This window comes from Rhinatrema bivittatum, chromosome 2 (genome assembly GCF_901001135.1).
Source record: "Rhinatrema bivittatum chromosome 2, aRhiBiv1.1, whole genome shotgun sequence".
In the NCBI taxonomy this organism is placed as follows: domain Eukaryota; kingdom Metazoa; phylum Chordata; class Amphibia; order Gymnophiona; family Rhinatrematidae; genus Rhinatrema; species Rhinatrema bivittatum.
Window position 1 is genome coordinate 100801255 of NC_042616.1, and position 21141 is coordinate 100822395.

Sequence of the window (21141 nt, forward strand, 5' to 3'; positions counted from 1 at the left end):
CAAAGGTAAAGGGGGGGGTTTAGACAGGGCCGGGCGGGTGGGTTAGGTAGGGGAAGGGAGGGGAAGGTGAGGGGAGGGCAAAGGAAAGTTCCCTCCGAGGCCGCTCCGATTTCGGAGCGGCCTTGGAGGGAACGGGGGTAGGCTGCGCGGCTCGGTGCGCGCCGGCTATACAAAATCCATAGCCTTGCGCGCGCCGATCCAGGTTTTTAGCAGATACGCGCGGCTCCGCGCGTATCTACTAAAATCCAGCGTACTTTTGTTTGCGCCTGGAGCGCAAACAAAAGTAGGCTATTCGCGCTCCTTTTAAAATCCGCCCCATATTGGGGTAGATTTTATAAATTTGCGCGAGGGCATACTTTTGTTCGCACACCAGGCGCGAACAAAAGTACGCTGGATTTTATAAGATAGGCGCATAGCCGCGCCTATCTTATAAAATCCAGGGTCGGCGCGCGCAAGGGGGTGCACATTTGTGCAACTTGCGCGCGCCAAGCCCGGCGCGCGTTGCCTGTTCCCTCCGAGGCCGCTCCAAAATCGGAGCGACCTCAGAGGGAACTTTCCTTCGCCCTCCCCCCACCTTCCCCTCCCTTCCCCTACCTAACCCACCCCCCCGGCCCTATCTAACCCCCCCTACCTTTGTTGCCAGATTTACGCCTGCTGAAAGCAGGCGTAAATCTGCGCGTGCCAGTGGGCTGCTGGCGCTCCATCACCCGACCCCGGTCCCGCCCAAAACCGCCCCCTGCCCCCGGTCCTGCCCCCAGACACGCCCCCTCCCCGCCCCTTTTACGAAGCCCCAGGACTTATGCGCGTCCCGGGGCTGTGCGCGCGCCGGCGGCCTATGCAAAATAGGCGCGCGAGGGCCCTGCGCGTGTAAATCCGGCCGGATTTACGCGTGCAGGGCATTTACAATCCGGCCCATTTTGAATATGCAAAAATATGTGCGTAAGTGCACATTTCTCCTCAACTCTGCTCACTGCGGGTAAGCCTATGTATATATAGGCTATATACGTGAATGCTTACCTCATATAGGGCAGGCAATTTTATAACAGGTCATTTCTGTGGGTAAGGCATTCTTCTATCCATAGAAATGTCTTTGAAAATTACCCTCCCTAAGTTTTTCCATATAATATACAACATGCAGCTGAACAAACCATATGTCCAACCTATTGTGCATTGCAGTTATTGCTTAAGAAACAAAAGATCTCCAAGTTTCCAATGTGTTTGTACAGCACTGCATATGTCGCTGGTGCTATAGAAATGTTAAGTAGTAGTAGTATAAGTAATAAATAAACAAAAATAAAAATCACAGTAATAAGAAAAGGAGGATTTTATTATCAATTTGAATATTTTCTCATTGTAGACTTTCATGGATTCTCGATTTTCAGTGAAGGCATTTTTTTTTGCCTTCTGTCAGAATAACTGTTTGGATAATATATGCATGCCAGTAGCACTTTAAATGTTAAAGGTCTTCTGTTGTTTCATTGAAACTTTCATCTGTATAAGACCCTAGGAAATCTCTTGGCTTCTATTGGCAGGGCCAAACAGCTCATTAGAGGATATCGTGCCTGTTAATAAGTGTACAGCACGTTGCAAGCTTTGCACTGGAACCAGCACTGCTACAGATGAAACAAAGGGACAAGATCTCTTGTTGACCCTCCACCCTCTTTTTGGTATGTAGACCCTATGGTTCATTAAGGGTCCGATTCATCCAGATTCCTTTCAGAATCTGGAGAGCAAATAGCGATACCTATTCAGGTTTTACTGAATAGCAGCAACTGTAAAGGGACATATTCACAAAGTAGGTAAAAAGAAGAAATATCCTGCATGGCCTGAATAAAGGCATTTCTAGCACACAGGATGAAGAGTTATCTCAGTTGTTCCATCAGTGCTCTCCGACAGACATGCCCAGCCCACCAACGCCTATGTTCATACTTTTATTCACCTTCAGGAGTCCTCAGACCTACACATCCCTACTGACTATATATAGTTCTGCATGAGACAGAAGCAATTTAGGGCCAAAATACTAACATAACCACACAGATCCCATTAAAATGAACTTCCAGGTGCATCTAGGCTTGTGGCCTGTACATACAACACTTTATGAACACCAGAAGGACCCTCTCTTTGGCACAATGCAAGTATAAAGAAAAGCATTTGCAGTAAACTTGAGAGCATGAGATCTAACTCAACATACCCTGGCTTACAACTCAGGTTCATTCCTGTCAAAGTATGCACAAAATCAACCCAATTAGAGAGATCCCATTACTTCTTCTGGGAGAACATATTATTATTATTTGTATTATTTTCAAAATATATTTTCACTTTTTGAAAAATAGAAAAGGTGGCTGAAATGAATCTTCTTCTTGAACACTATCATTTAACACACTGCTTTTCTTAAGCAGCCTTTGGAAATACAGGGTGGCCCATGGAAAAGCATCCTGCCTCCAATGCACTGGTATTGGAGGTGGGCTACTTTTCCATGGGCCACCTGGCCTGTATTACTTTTAAAATATTGGGGATAACCATCTTCACTTTTAAAAACCACTTTGCACTGCTAGCATTTTAAAATGACCCTATACAACATTTACACCATATTTCATATTTTAATCTAACTTTTTTTCCCTTTCATTCATAACTTTACAACCTCTCTCTTTCTCTTCCTTTCTTTCACACACAGACACACACGCTCACTCTTAGACCGCACACTCACACTTGCATGCCGCACACTTTCTGCATGCATGAAATACTTTCTGACATATACATACACCTTTTGGTTTTCCTATCACATAATACATATCCATGATTCATGGATCCCATGGCAGAGGCATAGCGTGGGTCTCTGGTACTTGAGGGCCAGTGCTCCCATTTGCATCTGATCCCTGTCTTTTTCATGGCAGTACTTAACAATTCCAGAAAATCACAATAATACAATTACAAAAGGAAACTTTAGGAGTGTTTCACTTCTGGCATTTGGAGAAACACCCTCCCCCCCTCCTGCCCGAAATATAAATTGTTATTTTTTTCCCATTTTTACCCCAGGCCTTCACATGTCACTGTGCATCACACTGCCCACCCCCTCATGTAGAGGGGACATAACACATACATGAGGAGCATGCAGACACACAGCATATCTAGTGGGCGGTAGTGGCACGGGCCACATTGATGATGAGAGCCATTCAGGAGAGCGAAGTCCTGTTTTTGGCCAGTCGCTGGAGGAGAAAAACAGCAGCATGACTGAAAATTATGGGTGGTGAGCTGAAGCATGAAAGGAGCCCCAGGGTATGTGGGGGTGGGGGGGGGGGGGGGTGCACAATGGCAGAGAAGGGCTCAGGAGAGAGGCATCAGCTCACACACACCTGGCACTGAAGGCTGCATGGGAGAGGGGAGGTAGTGGGTAGGTACCCACAGATCCACAGCTTTCCTTTCCCTCTCTCACAGACACAGAAGCAAAAGCAGAGACACTCTCGTCTCCGTAGCTGTCACACACATTCTCTTTATCTTTTCTTCTCCGTGCAGGACCCAGGCACTCGCCCTTCTATCCCCAAGCGTGACCCTGTGTTCTCCCTTTCCTCTCTGATCCTAGTGCTCTCCCCCTGGCTAGGCATGAACACAGAGGGCTAGGGTAAGAATGTCAGCAACAGAAAACAGCCCTCTGCTTTCTTCTCCGGCCCCTCCCCTCCCAGTCAGCATGCCATGGTAGGGTGGTGGGGCTAAGGTTGGAGCAGTCTAAATAGACAAGAGCGCTCTGCTTCCCAATCCAGCCTCTCTCTCTTCTTGCTGCTCCCCCCGTTCCCTCCTGTTCCCTGTGAGAGGAGGGGAAGTTAGGAGTAGACGGGGGAAAGCAAAGAAAGGAAGACCTATTCTGGTCCTTAATCCAGCTTCTCCCCCTCCTGTTGTTTGTCCCCATCCCGAGCAGCCTGCAGGAAACAGGAAGGAAGGGGGTCAGATTTCCCAGGCATGTGCACACATCCTGAGCGGCAGGAGAAGGCCAGTCAATGCCCTCCCACAGTCTGATGCCCAGGGTCCTGGCCCCTCCACATCCCACCCCCTCGGTATGCCACCATCTCATGGGCCGTAGAAAAACAATAACAATTTATAGCTCTACACAGGATACAGTAGATATCACACAAGCTAATGTACACACATATTGCTCACAACACTCCTACACTTAACACTCACATCATCTTATAGTTAGCCACATACTTCTTTACTTTTACAACATATAAAAAAAATAACATACATATAAAAGATTAATTTACAAACAAAATACTTTTTCAAATCCTGTTTTCCAGAAGGCTACAGGTTCTTCTTCAGGATGGCAGGTTGGGGTGAACACGTATGTACTGTAGTTGTCTCATGTGTTATTGTTCATTTCAGGTCATAGAATATTGAATGCTGAAGATGACTTTGTCCTGTGAGGCACCTTTGCTAGCTACATTAATGTCGATAGTCATTTCTGAGCTGCTTAACTTTCGAGTCCTAAGAGGCATAGGCTGGAGACTGGAACTTCAGGGTATTTATTTGATTTATATTCCACTTTTTGGCACTTCAAAGTGGATTACATTCTGCTACTGTAAATATTTCCCTATCCCCAGAGAGTGATGTATCAAGCCGCGTTATTGCTCTAACGCGCGCTATATCGTGGATATTGCGTGATATGCACGATATGTTGCATCTCCCCGCCCAGGTACTCTCTCCTATTACAATTACCTTCTTCGCATGCGATTTGTATGCATGAATAATGCAAATATATGCAAAGAAGGTCATTACTGGTCATTTAGATGTAAATATTTTATTGCAGTTGACCGAGAATGTGGTCAGCCAATACCTATTTGAAATGCGTTAGATGTGCGGCAGGAGGCCCAAGACCCTAACACAGGTCCTGAGGCTGGCACGAAAAATTTAAAGTGACAGGGCAAAAAGTCCTGGCAAGCGACGACCCTGGCCCCCATTCCCTCCTCCCCAAAGCACAAAAGTACAATGTGGCCCTGGGCCCCGATCCCGATCCTCCCACCCTACAAATGACATCAATTCCCCTCCCCATCTCCCCATCCCCAAAGTTACAATGACTGCCCTTTCCCCTGCCCCTCCCCCCAAATGACAGTGATGGTCCCCAACAGTCCATATCCCCCTGCCCCCACCCTCCCAAGTGACAATGATGGCCACCCAAATAAAAATAAAAGATCCCACTTCACCTCCTGAAAGGAAAAAAAAGTAGTGTCCTGGCCCCCATCCACTTCCCATCCTCCCACAACCTCTGACTCCCCCCTGCACCCCATACCTAAAAGTGGATTCTGCATCAGGCACAGGTGCACCCTAGCATCCGGCCCAGTTAGGGAGTGGGAAGGGGGTCGGGGCCAGGACACTATTTTTTTTTTTTCCTTTCAGGGGTGAGGAGGGGAATGGGGCCCGGGACCTTTTTTTTTTTAAATTGGGGGGGGGGGGCATCACTTTCACTTGGGGGGTGGGGGGGATCCAGGGCTGGGCCACATTTTACTTTTCTGCTGTCGGGAGGGGGAAAAGGGGACTGGAGCTCTCGCCACACAGGTTTTTTTTATATTTTGGGGGAGTCAGAGTTTCCTCGACTGGCGGGCCCCAGATTGAGACAAGGGTCGGCACTGACTCCCCGCTGAACCTCCCTGTTTGCACGCAACATTAGGTGATGGTGGTGCTGTGAGGTTGGGGCCAGCAACACGTTAATGGGCTGCTCGCTGTGTTCTTTTGTCCCGCGGTGTTCGGCTGCAAGATAAAAGAATGCCCCATACAGCCATGATATTTTTTCGGGGCAGGGCCCCACTATGTTGACCACACCTCTCCAGCCTCCTGCTATAGTGGGGCCACTCCTGCGATAAATCATTGCAGCTTGATGAATCTTAGGGGTAAGTTTCTACCTGAGGCAAAGGAGGGTAAAATGACTTACCCAACGTCACAAGGTTGGCAGCAGTGAGATTTGAACCCGTTTCCCTGGTTCATGGCCCATGGCTGCAACCACTAGGATACTGTAAAGAGATTATGCCTTACACATGTGTAGCAATACCAATAGGGAAATAAGGGAACGGCAAAAATAAATTAAGGAGAAGAGACATTTTACCCTACTTTTTGTTTTATGTCTGTATATCTGCTGATGCGCCCTAATTCCTGTAGTGGTGAGATTTATAGCAGGGAATTCTCTCCCTCAACGCTCTCTCTCCGCGCTCATCGTGCCCCTCTCTGAGTCACCAGTAGTCTCACGCCATCAGTCTCCTTCCCCTCCCCACACCCCCTCCCCACATACACTCAGATCTCAAAGAGACTCGCTCCCTCAATCCCCTCTCCCCATGACCCAAAATATACTTGGAACCTATATGGCAGGCCTAGTATAACATGTAATGGGTATGAGCTTGGTCCTCAGAAAGCCATGATTAAACAATTACAATATAGGAAAACCTCCCATACCAAAACAGCAATAACTGGCAGCACTCAAACAGTTACAACCCCTGTCTATGAAAAAAGCAATATTGCAAATATAACATCAGGCTCTAAAACACCAATACACCTCCTATTAGGAAAACAGAACAAGCCAGGGTGCCTATAAATACTTGTATAATAAAAAATATATATATATTTAAAATATTGTACAAAAGCTTTTAAAACTGCATAAGATCCCTTGTCAGATCTATAAAACATAGAAACATAGAAATGACAGCAGAACCGACCAAACGACCCATCCAGTCTGCCCAGCAAGCTCCTACACTTATTTTCTTTATATCTAGAGGGTCCTATATTGTCTCAAAAGCTCATGTACAATATTTTTGGATAATACTTATATAGATACAGGATGCCCAGAATACAGTTTATCCCAAGTGATGAAACTTTCATATCAGAACAACACTAACTCCCAGGATGCAAACAGCAACAACCCTACCCAGGAATGAACAGGACTGCAAATATTGCAGCAGGCCCTAGAAAACCAATATACCTCCAATTGAAAACAGAACAAGATGGATTGCTCTAGACCCCTATACAGAAACCATACATTAGCTGAATCCCTCACGTCAGTCACACATACAGAACACAGACAGACGCTTACCAAAGACAGAATAAGGGGCCATCAAACAATAAAATCAAGAAATATGAAACAATCATAATAGTAAAATCATACTAAGAAAAAGAATAAGCATTTCAAAACAACTGATGAATAAAATATCCAACAATTAAAACCTCATAAAAATGTTTATACTTTACCCAAAACACCAATATAACATTTTGAAACAGTAGTCACATAAAATAATATTCAATAATGAAAGTAATAAGGATTTAAATATCTCCAGCTCTCGATACCTGGGATTTTTTTTTATTTCTAGCCACCCTGAGATTGTTGTGAATTTGGAGGGGGGAGGGAGTTCTGCACAAACATTATCCTCTCTCTCTCACACACATACCAACACACTCATAAACAGGCTCTTTCCCTCATACACACTGTTGCGTTTGGAAGACTACAAGCCCATCCCGCTACCTGTTGCCCTTACCTGCTGGCTGGGCCCAGCTACGCGGCTTCCCAACGTTGCGTCTCCCTTGCTGCTCCCAGCGGCCCCTGCATGGTGTCCTCCTCTAAGTGCAGCAGGAAGCCACATCGCGCTGCTCCATTCAGCCTCACTCTGGTGTGGCAGGATGATGCTGGAACATCGGGCCCTGGACCACCTTCTGGGAAGCCTCCTCTCCTGCTTCCTTAGGTGCACGAGTGGCCGATTCTCCACATTTAAAGGGCCAGTGGCGGGAACTGCCAAACGGCGTCCTCTGATGACATCACTGGCTGGCTCATATATAAAGCTGCTCCAGACACCTCTCCAATGCCTTGGCAATAGATTGACTTCTGCAGGAGAAATACTTTGCCAGTGTTCCTGATTCCTGATCCTACTTCCTAGTTCCTGTCTTCAGTGTGGTATTCCTGAGTCCGTGTCTTCTGTCCTTGTCTCCTGCAGTCTGGTTTGACTCTGGATCTTCTTGTCTATGGTCAGTCTTCCTCTCATCTGTCTTTAGCATCTCCTCATGTTCCTGTGGTCCCTCGTCTTCCTCTTCTTCGTCATCTTCCTTGGAGTGATCCTCTGGCTTGACCTTGGACTGGACCCAACGCTGCTTGACCTCCGCCTGCCACTGACCACCACCTGCACTTCGTCTTCGATTGAACTCTGCCTACCTCCAACCTTGGTCTCATCCAGACTCTCCTGCCTGTCACCTGTCCAAATTGGTGTCTGATCTGACTGCGCTTCCCACTGTGCTGGCCTGCCTAGTCTATCTAGCCTTGGATCTTCACCTCCACAGAGGCCCATGCCTAAGTCCACCGCTCCTGGCACCCAAGGGCTCAACCTAAGGGGAACGAGGACTGGTACTGGTGAAGCTCTAATTGGGCCTCTGCTCCTGCCAGCTACGCCTGCCAACAGTGGGGACCTGCAGGGCTCCTCCCTGCAGGTTGCACCAACTCTGCCTCAGTCTAAGGGTCCGCTTCTGCAACACACACGCACACACACAAACACACACACACAGGTTTTCACACTGTCTTCTGGGCCTTTCCTTCTAGGCCCTGTTGGACTGCCGTTGCTCTCTTTGACCACCATCGGATAGGCTCCACGACAGTCTGATGAGCCTATGTTGCTCTCTGTGGCAGTCTGCTGGGACTCCTTCATTCTTTTTAGGTTTGGGGGTATGGGCAATGCCAAACTCCACCCATGGAAGCAATTACAGATGAAGAAAAATCTTAAAAAAAAAAAAAATCAATCAGGTCTGGGGTTTCACCTTATCCCTATAAGGCCCTGACTGCATGCCACTGCTGAATAGAATTCTCCTTAACTTACTTATACCTATGATAGTATTTTCTCCAGCAAGAGTGAAATATTTTTCTTTTTGTTTTATTTTCTTTTTTTCACCATTGATTCTTATGGAATTCAACTGCAAAAGTGCTTTTGAGCATATCTAAATGAGGTACTGTGTCAATTGAATAATGGGCAAATGTTTTTTGGCATCTTGTCCTTAGAGTTCACAGCATGACAGAAGATGCTCAGTGGGCTTCGTCTGCCCATTTCCAGATGTTGATGTCAGGAGAGTGACTCTGCATATTAGGAAAGGGATAATGCAGATCATGTGTATTGTAATGAAGCGGATAGCTGGGGCCTACAGTACCTTTTGAGGGTTTTATCTTGGCAAGACTCAGGACCCGATGGGGGCTCTGAGTTGCTAGCAGCACTGACTTCCTGCTGCCACCACTAGTTGTAGCATCTCAGTAGTTTCTGCAGTTAAAGCCAATGTGCTGCCACAGCTACTGGCAGGGATAGATTTACCTCTTAGGTGTTGGAAGGAGGAGGGAAAGAAGTCCTAACAATGTGGGAGCATTCTTCCTCTGCCCAAGTAGCCGTCTCTCCTAAGCACCACTCAGTCTTAATGGCAACATCCCATCACATCTGCAGCCTTAAAAACACAGGGGCAGGCCGGTACCATTCTTTTATTCAGTGCTCTTTGTGCTGCTGGTCCCTGCATCTTTAAGTGCATAGGTGTGGCAGAACACTGCCACTCAAGCTGAGTGTTGCTTGGGAGAGAGGGCTGACTGTATAGAGGAGGCAGCTTACTTTTCTTCGTGATGACCTTAGACCTTAGACCTTAGACCTTGGGCAAGTCACTTTACCCTCCATTGCCTCAGGTACAAACTTAGGGGGGTTATTTTCCAACTTGCATTATGGCCTTTTCGCATGCGTTAAGGTGTTTTCGCATGCGAAAAGCACCATAACGCATAGTGTGATGCTAATTTTTAAAAGGGGAGGAGTTTGGGGTGGGATTTTTTGAAAAGTGGGCTAGCTTTGTGAAGCCATATCACACAGTTTTAATGCTGAAAATAGCTACACCTTTTTCATTGGTGTTAAGCAATGTGATATGCCCTTTTTGGAGAGAGAGTCTCTGGGGGTAGTACCATAGTAAGCAGCTATTTATGCTACTATAGGAGGCCTACCTAGTAACTCGAGGTGAGGTATAGGTAGTAGTGTAGGGGTTAGGGGCCACTTTGACATGCAGAGTGAGATGTGCGAACAGAACAGTACACTTTTGTGAAGATTTGATGTCCTCTGGAGTGAGGAAACTCATACAACGATGAGATCTGTACAATGTTTTCTCAACCTAACTTGATGTTACCCTCACTCCAAAGGACATTAAATCTTCACAAGAGACCACTGTTCTGCTCGTATGTCTCACTCTGCATGTCAAAGTGGCCCCTAACCCCTACACTACTACCTAAACCTCACTTCAAGGTTCTAGCTGGGCCTCCTGTAGAGATACAGGCCTTATAGATAGATAGTCTCTCTCTCTCTCTCTCTCTTCCCCCCCAGTGGTTGCAGGTAGGAAATACAATAATTGTGGTGTTAACACACTTTGCAGTAATACCTCTGCAAAGCACTAAGATAGTGCACATTGCAATAAATAGGCTAGTATCATAAAACATGCCCCTCTTCCTAAGCATGCAATGGATTGTAAGCCCTCTGGGGATAGGAAAGTACCTGAATGTAATCTGCTTAAAAGCAGAATATAAATAAACATGTGCCTACTCTGCTGTTCTGGTAGCAAAAAGAAGTTGGCATTGCCAGGAACTTCCTTTGGAATCTGAGCCTTACTAAAAAATGTAAGCTCTACTAATAATGTATTACATTTTTCAATTGCATCACTAATATAAACCTGTTTCAAATAAAATGCTGTACCCAAGGAATAGCATGTAATGATCTTTACCATACAGGTCCTCTGATAATGTTGTTTATAGTTTTTGTCACAGCAAAAATCTAAGGGAAGTTTGCTGCATTTTTATTATGTCTTCAATATCTTGATTTCATTTTGAATGACTTGACCCATTACCAATGTCTTTTTTTTGTGTGTGTGTGTCTTTATATAACTTGTATGTTAAATGGATACAGAAACACCACAGTCCCAGAACCTGGCTACCCAAGCCTGGCTTGGGGAACCCTACAGCCAGTCAAGTTTTCTGGATATCCACAATGAATATGAATGAGATAAATTTGCATACAGTGGAGCATCAGGGCATGCAAATTTAACTCATGCATATTCATTCTGGATATCTGGAAAACTCGACTGGTTATGAGGTACCCATGATAGGTTTGGAAAGTCCCAGTCTATACCAAATACAATTGCCATAACTTAGGTTTAGTTGTTCTGGTAATTATTATAAAACTGTACTCTGTATCAGTAATCTCCATATTTCTGATCAAGGGAACCTTTCATTCTGCCTTAACATTCTTCAGAAAGGCAGTCTGATAGCACTTGTTCTTCCAAAATGATCACTTGGCAGACTTAAATCACTTCTAATATTTAAAAAAATATAGTGGAAGACAGAGTATAGTTTTCTATTTTCTCTGGTCTCTTTCCCAGCTTAATCTATTTATGTGTCATTCTTAAACTTAAAACATAGTGCATGAGGGCCCAAAAAATATTTTGAAGCATCCACAAAATAAAATATTTTTACCTTTCTCTATCTAAGCAATTACTATATGCTTTGTGTGGGATTCAGGATAGCTGTGAGTGTAGACTGAAGGTATTCAGAAAGAAAACACCCACAGATAGGCAGGCAGCAGGTAATAATTTTTCAACAGTCTAAACTATTTTCAGTCAAGCTTTGAGAGGTACACACCCCCCATTACCTCAGTAGCAACAGATTACGATGCTGTTGACCTTATGAAAACAGCATGAATCTTGATAGTCTGAATGTAAATATTAAGGACAATTCCACTAAAATAGTATCAGATACTGTGTTTCTTTATCTTTTATGGTACCGACATGTCTACCAAATAAATCTGGTTGAAGGGAAGACCATCTACTCCAGGTCTGGCCTATTGCATGGGAATGGGTTGATTGCTTTTTAATTTACTCTGAGATAAAAGTGTAGGACTAGGGTCAAGGAAGTATATTTTCGTTGCTCATAATAGAATTTTTCTGAACTGAGGTGTACAGAATCCTCATTGAAAGGACATGGCAGTGTATGTTGCAGGGAGCCCAAGCCACATAGTAAAAGGCTGCCAATACATGTAGATCCGAGGCTTCCCAATCTTTCAGGGACCCCTTTTCAGCTTCAAAAAGTTTCACGGACCCCTCCCCCACACACGTCTCTTTAATTTTTGCATGCCATTACCAAAGAAGAAATAATATGCCCTCCAAAATCATTTATAATGTATGATCTAAACTGAATACACAGGGAAAGCAATTTCCAAAGCTATTTAAAAATGGCCCTCATAATTGGAGTTTGAGGCCATTCCAACTTCCAGTCCAGCTGCAACGGGGAAAAGGAAGCAAGTTCAACAAAGTTCCATGCTGGCAAATTGGCATGACCCGGCAGAAAATCAGCACCGGCACCTGCAGACCTGCAATCTCATTTTCAAAGGGAAACTGCCTGAGGAGTTTCCTTTCGAAAACTTGGACCAGTGAGGGAAAGGCAATACTTTTTGTAGCCGTGTACTCTGCATCTGCTTTGAAGTGAAAGTATACATGAGGATTTCAAAATTAAATCTCTGCATATACTTTCCTTCCCCCAACCTAGCCCTGCTCCTTTTCCCCCCCACAGGTAAAAAGTATGTATACTGTTCAAAGCGTAGGTACTTTTACCTTCAGTTAAACAAGCCTTCTACAAAGATAAAGATAAGGAGAAAAACGGTTGAATGATAAGGACGCACCAAACTAGAAGTTACTTTTAACCTACAAAATGCATTATAATGTTAAATTAAAACCGCATAATATGTTCCGAACAAATAAGCTTAACTGACACACACAGTTTTTGACACTAGATTGTTACCGTTCTACGATGGCACATGGTTAATTTGTAATCTATACCACTCATATTTTTTCGATAACGTGCCTTTTTGTAAACCGTTGTGATGGTTATCTAACTCAACGACTGTGTAGAAGAGTTTTTAAATAAATAAATAAATAAATAAATAACGTTGCGGGGAATAGTTATTTTCAAAAGGGCCTGTTTCCCTTGGGTAAAGAGGCGTGTACCTACATAAAAAGTTTTGAAACTTACCCTTCCAGCATATTGATCCCTTTTAGCCTGCTTTTCTTTTATACTTTATTTGCTTTTATGAGTCTTACATGCACATACGGAAAGTGAGTCACAAAACAATTTAAAATTCAGAAAAAGCAAAACAATAGCCTGCTTTTCAACAGAAAAAGACGCGAGATCTCTGCGTCGGTCTGTGAGTCCCCTCAAACAGCTTTTGTGTTTCATGTCATATCCACACACCTGGCTGTTGTCTCCTCCTCCCTCCTCCTTGATGCCTGGTGCTCATCTTTTCCTTCTTCTTCCCTCCTGGACCATGGTGGTCCTCCGTCTCTCCCTTTCTTTCTACCTCTGTCCAGCTTGATTCCTGGGGGGAGGTCCTCTCCTTCTCTCCCCTGATAGGCTGCAGGTCAACCTTGGATTCTTGTCTCCTCTTTTCTCCTCCTTTGCTTCCTTCATTCCTGTCTCATTCCTTCTCCCCCTCGTGCTGTCAGCCCCAGACCCATTCTCAGAACCATTCTACTCACTTTTTCATGATGCAGCTCTCCTCTCCTCTCTCTCTGTCAGGCCAGTGGCAGAGCACATGGCAGTAGTGGGCAATGTTTCTCACCCCCTGTGGTAACCCTGCTTTCTTCTCTTTTCTCCAGGGTGCAGCAGAGGCCGCAGAGGTTCTGACAGCCACAAGAGCCCCTCTCTTCCCCCGCATCCTCACAAACAGGCCAATGCCATATCAAGCGCTACGACCAGTGCGCCCCTATACGCGCCTCGGACGCGCGTTTTGGATGCACTAAATGTGCGCCCGGTGCTAAACAGGGATTAGCGCGTCCATAACGCGCACGCGCAAACCAGCGCCTAGCGAATAGCACCCACTGCATTTAAATTGCACGAAAATGAGCCAATTAACTATTATTCCCCATGTAGTAAGGCGCGCCCAAAACAATTGCGTCCGTAGTGAGCTTTTTTTTACAAGAAAACGTTTGCGCCAGACCTAGACCTGACGTTATTGTGGCGATGCTGTCGGTAGCAGGCTTTCCAGAAAGGTTTCCATGCGATTTCTAGCATTTCAGCAAGGGATTATATTCATGTTCTTGCCCTCATCACTTTTGTCTTGCGAATGCAAGTGAGAATAAAGCAAAGGAGAGCGATCATTCAAGCAAACAATCCGGAGAACTTGAGACAACAGGACCATGTGGTAAGACAGGCACGGGTAAGCAAATAACTCCAGGAAACGTGGGATAACTGTCAGGCGACGAATGGACACCATCCAGGCCATTCAGGCCCCCAAGACCTTGATGTCCAGGTCTGGAACGGGACCCGGGCGACCGTAACAATCGAGTGCTCGGGCGCCCAAGCCCTGCATGTCCAGGCCCGGAGTGCCAGCACATGAACGTACAAATAATGCACATCCATCCATTAAATGTTTGTTTTCCTGTTAATACTATTCACGTGGCTTATTCCTTTGTCCTTGATGGTGGAAAAAATGAAACCTTTTGAAATAATAATAATAATAGTAAAAATGTTCAATGAGCATCTCTCTCACGTTCCATAAACTGCTTGACCTTTTGACAGATATATGCCCCTTTAACAGAATTTTCGGCGCACGATGCATGCTATACCGACTTCCCATGCTATAAAATAGGTAGCGCTAAGGGCACACGTTTAGGCCTCCCGCACCCTTTTTATTTCTGGTTCATTAAAATACAGCTCCCAGCGCCCAGGGGAAGAGTCTGCGTGCGTATTGAAGCTGCAGGCATCAAGTCTGGGTGCACTTTTTTTAGTGCATTCGTATTGTATTGGCCTGAAAGTGCAGCAGTGGAGTTTATGCTTCTTAAGGGTGGCAATCGGTCCCTCTCTTCCACACTTCTGCTAAAGATGTGGCAATGCATTTTGAGGCTTCTAAAGGGGGTGAACTCCCCTCTTTGTCCCTCCTCTTCCTGATCTACATTAATGTGGGGTGAGGTTTTCATAGCCATAATAGACCCTATTCTTATGCTCCTGGCCTGTGGCAGCAGCTCAGCTAATCACAGGCAGCAGCAGCCCGCTCATTTTCTCCCTAGCTAAACTTTCTGGCATCCCTTCTGGAGGACCCCCTGGGATGGTCTAACGGACCCCAGGGTTGGGAACAATTGTTGAAGATTATTTATGCTTCATTACCTCTAGACTGGGGCATAATGCAAATTAAAATTATATTCCAGACCTCAATAATAGTTTACAAATGCTGATTTTGCTGAAGGTCATGACAATCGCAGCTAAACAAACCATCAAGGTTTGAGGGAAATCTTTGTCCATTGTCTAAGCTTTTTTACTTCAGAATGTACATTGCATCAAGGGGCAGAGAATATAAATTCTTGTTTTCTAAAGCAATATTTTTTCCAGCCTAAACAATGCATTGTATCACAGGCATGTTGTGATGAAATGAAAATTGGAAATGGGCATCACTTTTGTAATGTTAAGGCTAAGGTGGCAGATTCCTAACCCCGCCGCTTTTAACATGATGGAGGGATGGGTCATTCCCGCCCAGTTGGTTTGTGAGTACCCTCAGGTGCCCAGAGACTATGGCTGCTTGGGATGCAGTGAATGTTTTGAATTTGAGTCCTGGCCTTCTGATTGGTTAGGGAAGGCGGCTGGCATTGCTGTTACCCTGGCGGCAAAGTCAGTCCCTTCCTTCAGATGGTGCGAGGAAGTTTTGTTTTTTTCCTGTCCTTGCTCCTTCTCCTAAAAATGTTTGCGGTTTTTCTTTTTTGTGGGGTTCGGTTTAAAGCAATTAATATATAATAATCAAAGGAAGTCGCGTGGTTTTTTTGCAATATCGGTGACAGTGGGTTTTCTGGTTTGGTGGCGGCGTTTAGTTCACGATAGGCTGGTGAAGTCAGTCTGTGGAGTCTCCATGGAGTCAGCGGTCAGAATGCAGTGGGGGCAGTCGGAGGTCGGAGGTAGGTGCAGGGGGCAGGGTTGCATGGTAATGAAGAGGCAGCGGCGATGGGTGGAAGCAGGGAGGGGAGAGTCACAGTCAGGCTGGGAGGTTGGTTCGGGGGAGTGACCCCAGCACTGGAAGTTTGCCAGCTGTTTCTGGGTTTTGGCACAGTAGGACAGGCGAGCCAGGCATATCAGGCCAGTCCAGCAGAAGACAAGTGGAGCAGGGTGTTGGCGAAGAAATGAGCAAGGCCATGTGCTGCGGGTGTGCAGAGTGGAGTAGGCGGTGGGAAAAAGAAAGGAGAATCTAGGTGTAACGGTCTTGGGTTAAGCGTGGTTGGGGGAAAGGTGAGGAAGGCTGGGGCATTGGGTAATTTGTGGCAGGGTGTGGAGCCTGCGCCGCAGAGTCTAGGAGAGGTGGCACACTTGCAGGATCATCAGTCCAGGAAAGAGGCGAGGGTGTTCTGGTGACTTTGTTCAGGCTTAGGGATCTTACTGGGCAGGAGAGGGAGCCCCTTCTATGCTGCAGGAGTGGCGGTGTGGAGGGTGAAGCCCCTCTACAGGTTGGGAGGGGTACGCCATCAGGGTCTTCTGTCACCCATCCAGGGTGGGGGCCTGGGGAGCAGGGTGGTGAACCTATGCAAGACATGGTTCATTCGGCTTTAGTGGCCTTGACCGAGTTGTGGGAGGGAGTTCCTAGAGGACTCTGGAAGAAAATTAAGAAGAGGATATATACTGACATAGATTACTTGAAGGGTGGCGGGGTAGGAAGCAGGCGCGGAAGAAGGGCAAGAAGAAGAGTAAGGATGGTAACAAGGATAAAAAGATCCCATGAAATATTTTAAATTGGGTTAGGAGTTTTTTTCATCTAGCCAGTGTGGTAAGGCATTATGCATGTTCTCAATACGGGGCTTTATTAGCTTTTGCGGACAACATTTTGAGGCCTTACAAGGATTATGAGGGGTGGGCTTGGTTCAATTATGATGAGAAGTTTAGGGACAAAATGGAGGGTAATTGATTCATGTCCTGGGGTACACAGGACATTAACTTGTGGCTGATGCAGATGACTTCAAAGAGTTATATGGCGGTTCATTAAATTTTTCCTGCAGGGTAATCCTGATGGTTAGGGCTTTTTTTTTTTTTTTTATTTACACTTTTATTATTTGCAAATTCAATTTCACCTGAATTTACAGAAAAGCATACATAAGGAAATCACATATAGCCAAAAAAAACAAAAACCTCTCAGAATTTTACAATATGCAAAAGTCCATATTTAAGGGAATCTTTAAGAAATAATACTATAATTACTGGAAATCTCCCATATCCTTATTTCCCATGGTTACTTTTATTGAACAAAAATCTCTCAAGATCACTTGGGTCCAGAAATATGAACTTGTTACCTTGAAAGGAAATTATGCATTTACAGGGAAATTTTATATAAAATAATGTTCCTAACTCTACAACTCTGGTCTTCATCAAAAGAAATTGCTTTCTTCTTGCCTGAGTTTCTTTAGAAACATCTGGAAAGATCTGAATTTTTTGTCCACAGAACAAATTATCTTTAAACTTAAAATACTGCTGAAATAACAATTATTTATCTGAATCCAATTCAAAGGTAACAACCAAGGTGGCCTTGGTATTAATGCCATCTGATTCCAACAGTGAGGAAAAATGTGGACTCTTTATAGGGGTCAATATATCAAAGGATCCATTAACTTGAATATCTCCCCTCTTTTTTACAGGCAAATAATAAACATTAGATAATAAAAATACTTTGTCCTCTGAGAATTGGAGAATGTCCTTAGCATATTTTTTAAACAATTCGGCTTCAGATAGGAGTCGGGTTACTTGAAAATATAACAAACGTAGATTTTTTGAATGTATACGATTCTCTAATATTTCACACTTTTGATGGATCATTAAATTGTCTTTTATATTTGAGATTGAAGTAGCTTGTAATTTAGACATAATCCCAGAGTGTAACCCTACTTCTGTTTCCAATTTAGTAGATCTTTTATCAAGATCTGAGACCTTTAAAGAAGCTTTTTCTGTAAGACATTAATTGACTAACCAAACTGATTAGCTTGTTATCTGTCCTTGAAATAGCTCTCCATATATATTTTAGGGACACTTCATCAGGTTCTTCTGTACCCTAACCCAATGGTTCCTCTCCCAAGAAACTTAGGGGACCCAGTAATGGGTACTGGTACTTTATTATTTGCTTCGGAAGTTTCAAGATTATCCCCAATCTGGTCTTCTTTATTAATAACTCTAAAACGAGCTCATTTGATCTAACACACTACCGTAGGTCCAACTAAGAGATTGGGAGAGGGAGAACATGCTTCTGAGGATAGAGATATTCCAACTAATTTGAATCTCGCAGTGGTGAATTAGTCTTTATTATATGTTGATCCATCGGTCCTCAGACTAAAGCTGGAGTTGAAGTAGTAATTGAACATAAGAACATAAGAAAATGCCATACAGGGTCAGACCAAGGGTCCATCAAGCCCAGCATCCTGTTTCCAACAGTGGCCAATCCAGGCCATAAGAACCTGGCAAGTACCCAAAAACTAAGTCTATTCCATGTTACCGTTGCTAATGGCAGTGGATATTCTCTAAGTGAACTTAATGGCAGGTAATGGACTTCTCCTCCAAGAACGTATCCAATCCTTTTTTAAACACAGCTATACTAACTGCACTAACCACATCCTCTGGCAACAAATTCCAGAGTTTAATTGTGCGTTGAGTAAAAAAGAACTTTCTCCGATTAGTTTTAAATGTGCCCCATGCTAACTTCATGGAGTGCCCCCTAGTCTTTCTATTACCCGAAAGAGTGAATAACCGATTCATATCTACCCATTCTAGACCTCTCATGATTTTAAACATCTCTATCATATCCCCCCTCAGCCGTCTCTTCTCGAAGCTGAAAAGTCCTAACCTCTTTAGTCTTTCTCATAGGGGAGCTGTTCCATTCCCCTTATCATTTTGGTAGCCCTTCTCTGTACCTTCTCCAATGCAATTATATCTTATTTGAGATGCGGTGACCAGAATTGTACACAGTATTCAAGGTGCAGTCTCACCATGGAGCAATACAGAGGCATTATGACATTCTCCATTTTATTCACCATTCCCTTTCTAATAATTCCCAACATTCTGTTTGCTTTTTTGACTGCTGCAGCACACTGAACCGACGATTTCAATGTGTTATCCACTATGACGCCTAGATCTCTTTCTTGGGTTGTAGCACCTAATATGGAACCCAACATTGTGTAATTATAGCATGGGTTATTTTTCCCTATATATATCATCTTGCACTTATCCACATTAAATTTCATCTGCATTTTGGATGCCCAATTTTCCAGTCTCACAAGGTCTTCCTGCAATTTATCACAATCACATGTGATTTAACTACTCTGAACAATTTTGTGTCATCTGCAAATTTGATTCTCACTCGTCGTATTTCTTTCCAGATCATTTATAAATATATTGAAAACTAAGGGTTCCAATACAGATCCCTGAGGCACTCCACTGTCCACTCCCTTCCACTGAGAAAATTGTCCATTTAATCCTACTCTCTGTTTCCTGTCTTTTAGCCAGTTTGCAATCCACAAAAGGATATCGCCACCTATCCCATGACCTTTTACTTTTCCTAAAAGCCTCTCATGAGGAACTTTGTCAAACGCCTTCTGAAAATCCAAGTACACTACATCTACCGGTTCACCTTTATTCACATGTTTACTAACTCCTTCAAAAAAGTGAAGTAGATTTGTGAGGCAAGACTTGCCTTGGGTAAAGCCATGCTGACTTTGTTCCATTAAACCATGTCTTTCTATATGTTCTGTGATTTTGATGTTTAGAACACTTTCCACTATTTTTCCTGGCACTGAGGTCAGGCTAACTGGTCTGTAGTTTCACAGATCGCCCCTGGAGCCCTTTTTAAATATTGGGGTTACATTTGCTATCCTCCAGTCTTCAGGTACAATGGATGATTTTAATGATAGGTTACAAATTTTTACTAATAGGTCTGAAATGTCATTTTTTAGTTCCTTCAGAACTCTGGGGTGTATACCATCCGGTCCAGGTGATTTACTACTCTTCAGTATGTCAATCAGGTCTACCACATCTTCTAGGTTCACCGTGATTTGATTCAGTCTATCTGAATCATTACCCATGAAAACCTTCTCCATTATGGATACCTCCCCAACATCCTCTTCAGTAAACACCGAAGCAAAGAAATCATTTAATCTTTCCGTGATGGCCTTATCTTCTCTAAGTGCCCCTTTAACCCCTCGATCATCTAACGTTCCAACTTCTTTTCAAATTCTCTCTTAGCCTGTCTTATCAATGTCTTACATTTAACTTGCCAACGTTTATGCTTTATCCTATTTTCTTCTGTTGGATTCTTCTTCCAGTTTTTGAATAAAGATCTTTTGGCTAAAATAGCTTCTTTCACCTCCCCTTTTAACCATGCCGGTAATCATTTTGCCTTCTTTCCACCTTTCTTAATGTGTGGAATACATCTGGACTGTGCTTCTGGAATGGTATTTTTTAACAATGACCACGCCTCTTGCACATTTTTTACTTTTGTAGCTGCTCCTTTCAGTTTTTTTCTAACAATTTTTCTCATTTTATCAATGTTTCCCTTTTGAAAGTTTAGCACGAGAGCCGTGGATTTGCACACTGTTCCTCTTCCAGTCATTAAATCAAATTTGATCATATCATGATCACTATTGCCAAGCAGCCCCACCACCGTTACCTCTCTCACCAAGTCTATAAGTCTATAAGTATGAGAGAAAAAAACGTGTGAAGCTTGCTGGGCAGACTGGATGGGCCGTTTGGTCTTCTTCTGCCGTCATTTCTATGTTTCTATGTTTCTATGTAAGTCCTGTGCTCCACTGAGAATTAGATCTAAAATTGCTCCCTCTCTCGTTGGTTCCTGAACCAACTGCTCCATAAAGCTATCATTTATTCCATCCAGGAACTTTTATATCTCTAGCATGTCCCGATGATACATTTACCCATTCAATATTAGGGTAATTGAAGTCTCCCATTATTACCGCACTACCAATTTGGTTAGCTTCCCTAATTTCTCTTAGCACTTCACTGTCCGTCTCACCATCTTGACCAGGTGGACGGTAGTATACCCCTATCACTATAGTCTTCCCCGACATACAAGGGATTTCTACCCATAAAGATTCAATTTTGTATTTAGT